This window comes from Micrasema longulum, unplaced genomic scaffold (assembly GCF_059751315.1).
Source record: "Micrasema longulum isolate JH-2025_06_02 unplaced genomic scaffold, ASM5975131v1 h1tg000818l, whole genome shotgun sequence".
In the NCBI taxonomy this organism is placed as follows: Eukaryota; Metazoa; Arthropoda; class Insecta; order Trichoptera; family Brachycentridae; genus Micrasema; species Micrasema longulum.
In genome coordinates this window covers 200106-211493 of record NW_028278010.1, presented here as the reverse complement: position 1 = coordinate 211493, position 11388 = coordinate 200106, and the positions used below count along the sequence as shown (strand labels likewise).

General features: G+C 36.6%; 1 long non-coding RNA gene across 1 annotated transcript; it reads left to right on the top strand.

The window, feature by feature from the left end:
* The first annotated feature begins 5323 nt into the window (after positions 1 to 5323).
* On the top strand, positions 5324 to 10474 carry LOC148278856 (uncharacterized). Its single transcript, XR_015823052.1, has 3 exons — positions 5324 to 5620; positions 8438 to 8531; positions 8836 to 10474. It is a non-coding gene; the product is annotated as an uncharacterized LOC148278856 (long non-coding RNA).
* Positions 10475 to 11388: the final 914 nt, after the last annotated feature.

Below are 11388 nucleotides of genomic sequence, written 5' to 3'. Positions count from 1 at the left end.
ATGTGTTTTTGACCGATTTTTCCGGAATTTCATTCGTTGTCACGAAGTCAAATAATGCCCTCTTTATCACGAGGGGGTAAAATAAGAATATAAAAAATATAAATGTTGTTTATGATGGGGGGGGGGAGTTTGGGTTATTTAAGAGGGTGGCGATGAGAGAAAAATTAAGATGAGATTTGATCATCTCGGAGGCTGTGAAAAAACAAGTTCCGCGTTCGCACGTATGAATAGACGGAAGCTGTACGTCTCTCCGCTAACTGAGAGAAAGCGGGAACATCCGCCGAACGGAAACATGAGATGAATTAGAAGATCGCGTCATAAAGCCTTTAATTTTTTATTTATTTGATCGTAAAAAATATAAACAATTGTACTCCCGGAAGTAACAACTCATTTTGGGACATAAAAATATTCGTAATTTTAAAAATTCATGATGATATTTTTCGATATTCTATAGGACTCCAGTAATATGTTGTACTCACTTTAAGCAAGGTACAGCAGAGATCTTAGACCATGCCTTGTCGTGCGTGATCCAGGTACGTGAATCAGGTTGTGGTCCCGTGGCAAGTGTTTCGGACTCACGGATCAAACGTCCGTGGTTCGAATCCCACTCTACCCCAACTTGATTTCCATTTTCTAATAGTAAGTTATTTACAACTCGTTGAAAATAGCCCTCAAAATTAAATATTAGGGTAAATTATAAGAACGCAAATATTTCTTCTATTGATTTTATTTTTATATATTTTTACTCTGTCGTGTATTATGCTGGTGGATGATACGATTTTAGGTATAGCCAACATAAGTGAGAGTTTTAATTTACGATTTAGAGCACTGTTTTTGCGATCTCATGATACGGTATGACCAAAAATGGACAAGTTTATTAATGTCGATGACATGGATTTCCATTATATACCGCAGCGTTTTTCAACCTTTTTCATGACACGACCCCCCTAGTATCAAAAAACATTTCGCGACCCCCCAACCCCTTTTTCCATGTATGTTAAAAATATATAATACTTACAAAAATTTTAGGCGTTTGCGTTATTTGCAATCCGATATAAACATATAATTAAGTATTAAGTACGTAAAACATATAATTTTTAATTGAATACGTGGCCAATTGATAACTAACAAACAAATACAAACATATTAGATGTATATAAATAAATAAAATATATCGTTAGGGTTAGACTCCCAGCGCCATCTGTTGGTAACACTAGAAACTAATGCAGGTTCCGGATGTTAGCAACAGATGGCGCTGGTAGTCCGAAAGATCCACAAGTTTCGAGACGTTTATTTACACTTCGAGATAATTCTCGCTAGAATGCGCTGGCCTATAAATACAGCGGTCGACCGCGGCTATCACAGTTTGATGCAAGACAGCGAAGCAAGTGGAATCAGAAGCAATCCCGATAAGTGGAAACGATTCAGAAGTGTAAATTCGGTATTATGTGGACTGTAAGGTGCCTTGGAGTTGGAGTAATTATATACTGATTTGTGAGCGTAAGTCACGCGTGGTCATGTCTGCTGTTCAATTGTTTAAAGAGCGCGAACCACATGTTTTACGGTACGCATTTATTTGAGTTGTTATAATTGAAAATGGATAAATTCCTGAAAAGATCATCAGAACCATCAACGTCTAGCGGGAGTAGTGGAATAAAGAAAAAACGTCTTTATGACGGCATTTATTTGAAATTTGGGTTTACTGTGATTGACAGTAAACCGCAGTGCGTAATTTGCTTTGAAATTTTGTCAAGAGAAAGCATGAAGCCATCGAAGTTGGTACGCCACCTAAACACAAAACATCCTAATGGAAAAAATAAACCCGTGGAATTTTTTGAGCGAAAATTAAAAGCTCTTGAACGTCAAAAAACTGCTATAGGACAAATGTCCAACCTGAATGAGAAATCGTTGCTCGCTAGTTATAGAGTAGCTTTTCGTGTGGCTAAAGCAGGGAAATCTCACACTATTGCCGAAAATTTGATTTTACCAGCGGCTTTGGATATAGCAGAGATTATGTCTGGCAAGCAAGAAGTCGAAAAGCTCAAAAGTATACCTCTCTCTGACAATACCACTAAACGCAGGATAAGCAATATGGCGACTGATGTTCGCGATCAAGTCATAGAAAAAATAATGAAAAGTTCTTTTGTATCCCTGCAATTTGATGAATCAACGGATATTGCGAGTTGTGCGCAATTTGTAGCTTTTGTGCGTTTTGAATCCAATGAAATAATAATGGAAGAAATACTATTTTGCAAGGCACTTCCCAAAAATACTACAGGTCAATGCTTGCATGACATGTTCCTTGAAGCTACGCAAGATATGAATATCGATTGGGCACAAAAATGCATTGCTATTTGTAGTGACGGAGCAAAAGCCATGACTGGTGCGAAGAGTGAATTTATTGCTAGACTGAAAGAACAGATGCCAAACGCTTGTTGGATGCATTGCTTTCTCCATCGCCAAGCTTTTGCAGCCAAATTCTTACCGCAAGAATACAGTCAAGTTCTTAATATTATTATTAATATTGTAAATTATATTAAAGGAAAAGCGTTGCAGACTCGATTGTTTCGAATCATTTGTGAAGATATGGGGACACTACACCGTAATTTGCTTTACCATACAGAAGTTAGGTGGTTATCAAAAGGCAAAGTACTGACCAGAGTTATGGAACTTCGCGCTGAACTATTAGTATATTTACAGCAAGCCAAGTCACATTACTCTGAATTCATTTCTGACCCGGAATTCCTTTTGAAATTGGCTTTTCTTTCTGACTTGTTTGAACATTTAAATAGCTTGAATAAAAGTCTTCAAGGGCTTGATGAAAATGTCATTACACCAAAAAACAAACTCCATGGCTTAGTAAAAAAAATTGAATTGTGGTCATCATCTATAAATCAAAACAACTTTGATTCATTTTAGTCCACACAGTCTTTGATTGAAGAAGTCGGAAGCGAGATCAACATCAACTCATATATATCTGGTATGAAAATGGTGCTACATAATTTGAAGAAAGAATTGTGCCATTACTTCTCACTGCAAGAGATATCGGATAACACTGGGCAAAGATGGATCTTAAATCCGTTTTTAAATGCAGCTATAAACGAGGCAAATTTAGCAACTAAGCTCAAAGAGAATCTGCTGGAACTATCTGCCGATGGGATGTTACACTTGGAATTCAAGTCTGAAAATTTGGATACGTTTTGGTTAAAAAGAAAAACAGAATACCCGGAATTAACAACCGAGGCTTTGAAGTATTTGATTTCATTTTCTACCTCGTACTTGTGCGAGTTGGCATTTTCATCAATGGCGCGAATAAAATGTAAACTAAGAAATCGCTTAAATTTGGGAACGATTAAAACGATTTAATACTTAATGTGGCAAAAACGGATCCACGATGGGAGAAATTAATTGAACAAACTCAAGCGCAACCTTCACATTAAAATGAACGAAGATAGGCAAGCACAGATGTAATCATTTTCTATTTAAACACATTTTTAATATTTATTTTCTTTGTAATAACATGTTTTGAACTAGCATTTTTCTGACTTGTATGATTGATTATGGGGAAATTTTGTTAAATATAATAATTTTAACTCTTTATCGACTTTTTATTTAAGTCTTACAAATTATGTGTAGTATAAAAAAAAACTGAAGTTTTCTCGACCTCCCGCGACCCCCCTACGAGGCTTCGCGACCCCCCAGGGGGTCGCGACCCACAGGTTGAAAAACAATGATATACTGAATATAATTCTCACAGATTTTTTATAACTAGTATTTCTGATACACGATTCACGTTTTTAGTGGCCAATCTCCGGATGAAAATGACTTTTTCAAGATCAAATAATATAAAAGAAAGTCAATGTCGCATTTTTCGCATTACCGTCGTTGTTCTCCGATCACGGCGGAACGTTTTACAGACAGATCGCGTCAGTTTGCAAATGGCACACTTTCGCAGTAAGTAATTAGTGATTTAACTTTGATGTTCCTACACAATTCTATTCAATGAGAAACATAAGCAATATACATACATTTTACGTACCGCACTGAATCGCACGCACCGTCAATGTTTAATCACTATTAATCGCCGTGATCTACCGCTAACGTCGTTGATGGTCGTTAATGGTGGTCAATAAAAAACAGTGTTGCCATGTCTGGGTAGGTACCCAAAATTACAAATAAAATTTATATCATTTAAAAAGAATGTCCTGAAATATAAAATTCTCTTTATCAACTAATTACATCATTTGATTTATGTCGATCTTGCGGAAAAGTCATGGGATTAAATATAGTACTTAAAACGTTTTTACAACAAAATGAAATTATGCGTTCTCTCCATATTTTAATGACTTTCGGATTCTAAAATACCATTCTTGACATAACAAGATTCCAGCAAGTTTTGTCAAAACTTGTCTCTTCAAATTTGACATAACAATATTCCAGCAACTTTTGATAAAAACCTGTTCCGTCAAATTTTCCTTTTCAACCTTCCATCAATCTTAAATCAAGTTTGTACCAAGTTTCACTGTTATCTGGGAAGATAGGAGAAGTAGAAGCAGGTAAGATAGGATAAGGTAAGGAGAAGTAGATGAAATTGGGGAATCGAAATATTAGAGTGTGCCCAGACTAGACGATGATGTAGATGGTACAGATGAGTTACAAATCATATTCGGTGGATAAGCAGCACCCGCACTTGGTGTAAATGGCATTGTAGGATCAGCTATTAAAATTATCAGAATGGGCAATTCAGCAGTAGAGTTTGATGAAAATGAAAGAGTTGGACAATCTCAGAAGCAGAATCATCTCGGGCGCAGCCAACCTCCACCAGTTTTCTTTTTTGCATATTAGGTATTCTATTCTATTGACATGGCGTTCTATTATCTCTACCTACACCTTAAAAGTGTGGTTAAAATAAAAAATAACAACTTAAATCTGATACGAGAAGTTACTTGCAAAATCAGAAAGTCAAATCTCTATAAAAAGAAATATGATTTACAAGTAGATAAGGTGTGTTATAAAACCATAAGATAAGTCTTCATACTCAACTATTAACGACAAATATTGAAAATAACTTCTGTACCTAAAGTAATATAAAGCATTGAAAAAATATCAAAAACTTACTTTTGTTACTTTACCGACACCTATATGATTTACTCACATCCATCCAGCACAGAACCACGGGCCAGTGGTGAGAGAGGAGTAGAATAGACGCATGATCGTAGCAGGAATATTTGTACAAGAAAAGTAATTATTTTGAAAACTCTGTTGTTACTTTCATCCCCAGTCTCCTCTAAATAATAAAAGTGTAATTTCGTTCATAAACTATAATTATTATTGTAATGGCAACTAGCAACACAGCTTGACCTACTGTCAAAAGCCGTCATTATAATCTGTCACTGTCGCTGTTTTTGTATTTTGTACCTGTTTTGAATTTGTATTATTTGCCTCATCTTTTTATATTATAATCACTACATTATATGCCATTTAATGCAAGCATATTATGTGACAAGATCTGTTAGCTGTGGTACTGGTAGGGAAGTTTGATGCATTGGTGTCAGATAACTGCGTTCGTGTAAAATAGGGCAATCTTTACTATAAGAAAATACGAATTTATCATGGAAAGGTGAGTAAAAATTATCTTAACGAGTAAATGTTTATTTATTATGTGTCCCAGCGAAGGAAGAATCCAGTTATGTTTGTGAAAGAGCAACAGAACCCTGGACGAGTACTTTCTACTCGACGATTCTCAGGTAAAAATCCTAAAAAAGAAAGTCTGCTTCGTAGTGTAGTGGTTGGTGCTTTCGCCTACCGTGTTCGAGGTCCTGGGTTAGATTTTTTGCAGGGTCGATAAAAAATATTGGTTTTTCATTGCAATATTTCGCGCAGATATGGACTGCCTCGGTGAAGTCCAAAAAATTGTTTTTTTCTTTTGAGTCTCCTAAATTGAGTTGAGTGGGGTGTCCGATCTCCCGCCCTGCAGATCCTATATCACGGTGCCTATGTGCCCTAGGTTACGTATGCGACCCAGGTATGGGTCCATCGTTTGGACGTGGGGGTGGCCGGACTAGCACTCATCAGTGGACAGGGGAGCTCCTCTGCTGGCATTGACACTGGCAAGTCAGACTGTCGCGTCTGTAACCCTTCCTGCGCTCGCAGGAGTTCTCCTGATCGATTTTGAGACCAGAGAGACAGTAGTTAAATGTTCTGTGAAAAGAGAAGAGAATATGGAATAATTTGGTAAAGAGTTGCACCCTTCTGAGACAAAATTTAGCAAACTATGTGATATTACTCATGGCGTAACTCTCAATCGAAGGCAGTACACATAGACATGGCACGTACACGGAAATGGACCTGCTCTCTTTTGCCTTCAATCATACACAGGGTGTGCAGTAAGTTCTTGGCGTTTGACCATCATACCGCACAGATGGTTTTGGGGCATGGGAAGTTTAGAGACAAGCTTCAGAAGCTCGGTCTCGGGGTGTGCTGGGGAGATAAACATCAATCAGATCACATCTGGATCAAGATGCTGAATGACTCGTCGGGCGTCATGCGACCAACGTGGAATGTATGAACTTTGCACTCTTCCATCGGTTTGCCCGGACTTCACTATTGCGTTTGTACCTCGGTATATGCGCGAACATGGTGGGTTAAATATGGCGCTGTTCCTGTGGAATGCTGGTACAGTTAGGACTGTGCTTCCTTCTGAGCGGAACGCACGCATTCTCGTGTTTTGTCCTCCCCTTACTGGGGTGGTCTTCATATCCTCTGTCTCTGTTCACCCTGGGAGTCCTTTATTTAAGGCCATTCTGGTTTTGTAAATAACCGTGTTTCAATGCTGTTTGTTATAATTTGTATATGCCTTCTTCCAGTTTCTTTATAAATATGAAATGTGTTTTTTTTTTGTTTACGTACTGTATCGGACATCGCCGCTCGTATGGCAAAAAGGCGGAATGCGGGGGCAAGTGCCGATCGCTTAAAACATCATCAAACCTAGCGGCCCTTGTTGCGGCTCATAGACCGAGGCGGTTTCTACACGAGAAAAAATGTTCGACTGAGCGCTGAGAAATCCTTAGACCTCGATGGCAGCTGAAGCTTCGCGAATCTTCGCTAGGGCTACACGCGGCGCTTCAATCAGAGCGGCCGGCACCGGTGTTTTTACAAGTTTTTCCATATGTTAGTTTTCTTGCTTATTTCAGCTAGTAGTCTCGATTTTGTCATCTAATAAGCTGCACCTGTAATAAAGACGGTTAATTATGTCACTTGCGGAGGCAGACGTTAGCATATCGAGACTCTAGCCATAAATATGTATAGGATTATGAGGTACTAGGCCTCACTGAATCCCACTAAAACGCGTGTCACCCTTTTAATCGGTATGTAGGATCTTTTCCCGTGTTATTTATGTATTAATTGGGACACGGGAATGATGCCTACATACTTCATTTTTATGTAAAATATATACAGAGGGTGTTATATGACTTCAAAAGTACTGATGTAAAAATAAAATATAAAAATGTCCAGCCAATGAGAGAGCGTCCTATGCGTTAATCCGGGGCAGCCCGCACCCTGTCCGACAGCGAAACGGTGCAAGTTTTTATGAATAAAGTTGTGTATAAATCAAGACTAAGCATGTTTGATTGGAAGTACACCTTCTCCGCTTTCGACTCCGCTGCCTGCCCTTCTTGGAGGATATCACCGCCGACCCAGCCAGAGAAGCCTATCTCATCCGAGATACCCGGACTACAGCAGCTACAGAGCCACCCCTATCTACAGTTCAACTATACACACAGCGAGGTGTCGTGTATACGTACTGATGTTTTTGTATTTTTTTCTTCCAGTACTTATGTATATATTATGCTCATTTATCTTTTATGTATTTGATTGATTTTATAAACTATTTTTATTGTTTTTTATTCTGTATTAGTATAGTATTTATTCATTATTTGTGTGTACTTGATTCTTTGTTTTTTATTTTTGTTTCTTAAATAATTTGTATATTTTGTACATATTTTATTGTTGAATAAAAAACACAGAGCCATTGAGGGGATCCTGAGGGGTGAGGACGACGTGTTGGCCTCTGTCCATACATCCTTCTCCCCCCTCATTAATCTGCATAGAGTTTGTATTCATTGTGAACATTTTTGCTAACTTTCTTCCATGCGCAGCTGATAGACAGTATCCCAGGACTCTATAACAGCTGCAGGTGAATGATGGGCTTTTAGATCCCCTCAATGCAATAATTTATTATCCCTAGACTTGCACCTGAAGCGTAAAACTGGTCACCTTACCTTCTATGTAATAAAAAGATCCAGATGCGCTGCAATTTAAGTACAAATGCAGTACCCTATGCACCACTGGGTGTGGGTGCGGATAGGGAAATGATGATGATATGAATATTGAATTTTAAAAGTAACAATAAATCATTTTGTGTGTTTTTTTCTAGTCCCAAAAACGAGGAAATGTCTCAAACTGAGCAGATAATTGAAACTGAAGAGGGGAGTCCCCAAAATCTAAAAAACATCTCATCTTCAAAGGAGGTATTACTTTCTAAAAAACTTAAATATTTACAATTGAAGACATGAGTAGAGGTGTTATGTGGCAAAAACAAAAAGCAGAGATATCTAAAGCTAAAATTTTGAACACCAGTTTAATTATTGAGAATATAACACCTTTATTCGCTCTCAAAATTGGTATTCCGCTTTTTTTATGGTGTAGTTGGTTTTATATAAAAGGCCTGTGCATAAAATCTTCATCTATGGTGATTTTTGAGCTAATTTTGAATTCACGGCTTTACCACTCTAAAAAATTTATGAAAGTAACGTACATTTTTCTTCCTTTCAGACTGGAGACGATATAGAATATAAAAAAAGAAAAAGTAAACCCATTGAAAGAGACAGCACTGTTTTAAAAAATAAATTAAATAAAACAAATCGCGTAAAGAAAAGAGAAAACAATAAAAATGTTAGTAACACAGATGAAGAGGTCCACAAAACTGTTATTATAAAAAAAGAAATTTGTGACGATGAAAAAGATGATACACAGTTTGTTTGTTCTATGTGTAACCATGTCTGCGAAAACGAATTGCATTTAAAGACACACCAATCCATGCACATGGGAGAGAAAGTATTCGGTTGCGATGTTTGCAATTATAGATGTTCCAAACTGCGATACCTCAAAAGGCATCAAGTTATCCATACCAATGTTAGGCAGTTTGGATGTGAATACTGCGAATATACATGCTATCGAAGTGGCACACTTAAAAGGCACAAACTAACGCACACTTTGAGGACATACGCATGCGAAGACTGTACTTACACTACTAAAATAGCTAAAGAATTGAAGCTTCATAAACTTAGCCACGTAGGAAAAGAGCCCTTAGTTTGTTCGCAATGCTCTTTCACGTGCGTGACTCCCGCTGAGCTACAGAGACACACGAAAATCCATTCAAGCGATCGACCTTTCAGTTGCGAGTTTTGCACATTTACCTGTGGTCTAAAAAATAACTTAAAACGTCATTTGCTGATACACAGTGGCGAGAAACCGTTCACTTGCAAGTATTGCGATTACACCTGCGCACAGGCAATGTCCCTCAAAACTCACCAATATTCGCATTTGAATGAAAAAATTTACGCTTGCGACACTTGCGATTTTACCAGCAAAAAGTTGACTGATGTGCGGAAACACAAGTTGACTCATATGGGGAGGGCGCCCATCAGCTGCGAACTTTGTGCTTTTACGTGTGCAAACCGCAGCGAACTACGGCGACATCAAGTCATCCACATCGAAGGAAAACCGATCAGCTGCGAATTGTGTACCTACACTTGCAAACGCCAGTCTTATTTGAACAAACACATGGCCATTCACACGGAGACGAAGTCCTATGTTTGTGAGCTGTGTGATTTTACCTGCACGCAAAACCGTTACCTGAAACATCATATGCTCAGACACACAGAAATTTGTGATAATTGATATTCTGACTGATTGGCCTTTGTGTTTTAGTTGCAAATAAAGTTTTTTCATTATTCCATATGTGCCCCTTAATTGTAGTGTATGATATTCAAAAACAGCCTTCGCGCCTTTTTGAAATTGCCAACTTTTTCGTGTTCGGGAGAACAACCATAACTTTTGGGTCGGGAAACCCAGGCCCACATTTCATAGTTTTAACATAAGGTCGCTACGCCGGCAATATCTGCTGAATAAGGTTGTAAACGTTGTTAAGGAGATTAATAAAACAGTGTGCCTTTTGATGATGGATTTATTTCATACATGTTTTCTTATTGATAACAAAAAGGAAGAAAAGCATTTAAAAAAAAAAATTAAGCTTATTTTGTTGAAACTAAATTGTGTACAATCTGAAATCAACAATACTTTTAAGAAAAAAAAACACAAAAAAATTACAAGCAGATATTACCGGCGCAGCAACAATAAACTAACTTTTTTTTTTCACATCACAAATCATTTTGGGATTAAAAAAAATAAATGGTTTTATTATTTATTGCACCTTAATTTTATTAATAAATAAAACATGACATCAAAATACTTTAAAGAATTGTAACAAAGATTATTCACTATTTATCCCTTCCCTTACGCCTAATAAGTCAAAGAGCTTTGTAGGAAATTCTAAAAATGGAAAGTATAATTATATTATAATTAAACATTGTCGAACTAATGTTAATTTTATTTTAGTTATTTTGTTTTTGTTCTTCATTATTTAAAAACCGTGTAAAACGAGGTTCCAGTGTATTATTTTACAAAATAAATACATTTATTGCTTTTCACTATTATTTTGTAACACATTATTATTTTTTGATTCCTTAATGTTACTAGGCTTATTGTTTTTTTTTATATTAAATAATTTTAAAGTCAACATATGCATAAATGTAGGAATTCCTAATAATTTATAAAATAAACAACATTTATGTTTTACAAATAAAAAAAAAGAACTATTAATGAAAACAATAAGTTAGTTATTATTTAATGTTGTTTTTTTTTTATTCTACTGATCAATAGAGAAACAAAGGTGAGTATAATGGCATCTAAAACTCATTTTCGGATTTTCGTCCTTTACATCCCTACAGATATGGGATTATTATTTAGCGTAAAACATGAAAATCAGAAAAATTAAAAATATTTAGAGGTCCAGATCTAGGCCAGTCAGATATTCTATCAATTTAGGATTCCAGGGTATAATGATAATTCGCCTCCTCAAGGTCCACCCTGAATAACGCTAAATGACTCACAACTGGCGCCAAACAATCCCTACTTTAAGAGATTTCCTGGCAATAAAGAAAACAATAGATACGAGATATTCCGTGCTTGCTGCATTTAGTTTTAGTTTAAAATTCGCCAAACATTATAATATCAACTTACAATACCAACTTATAATATTTATTA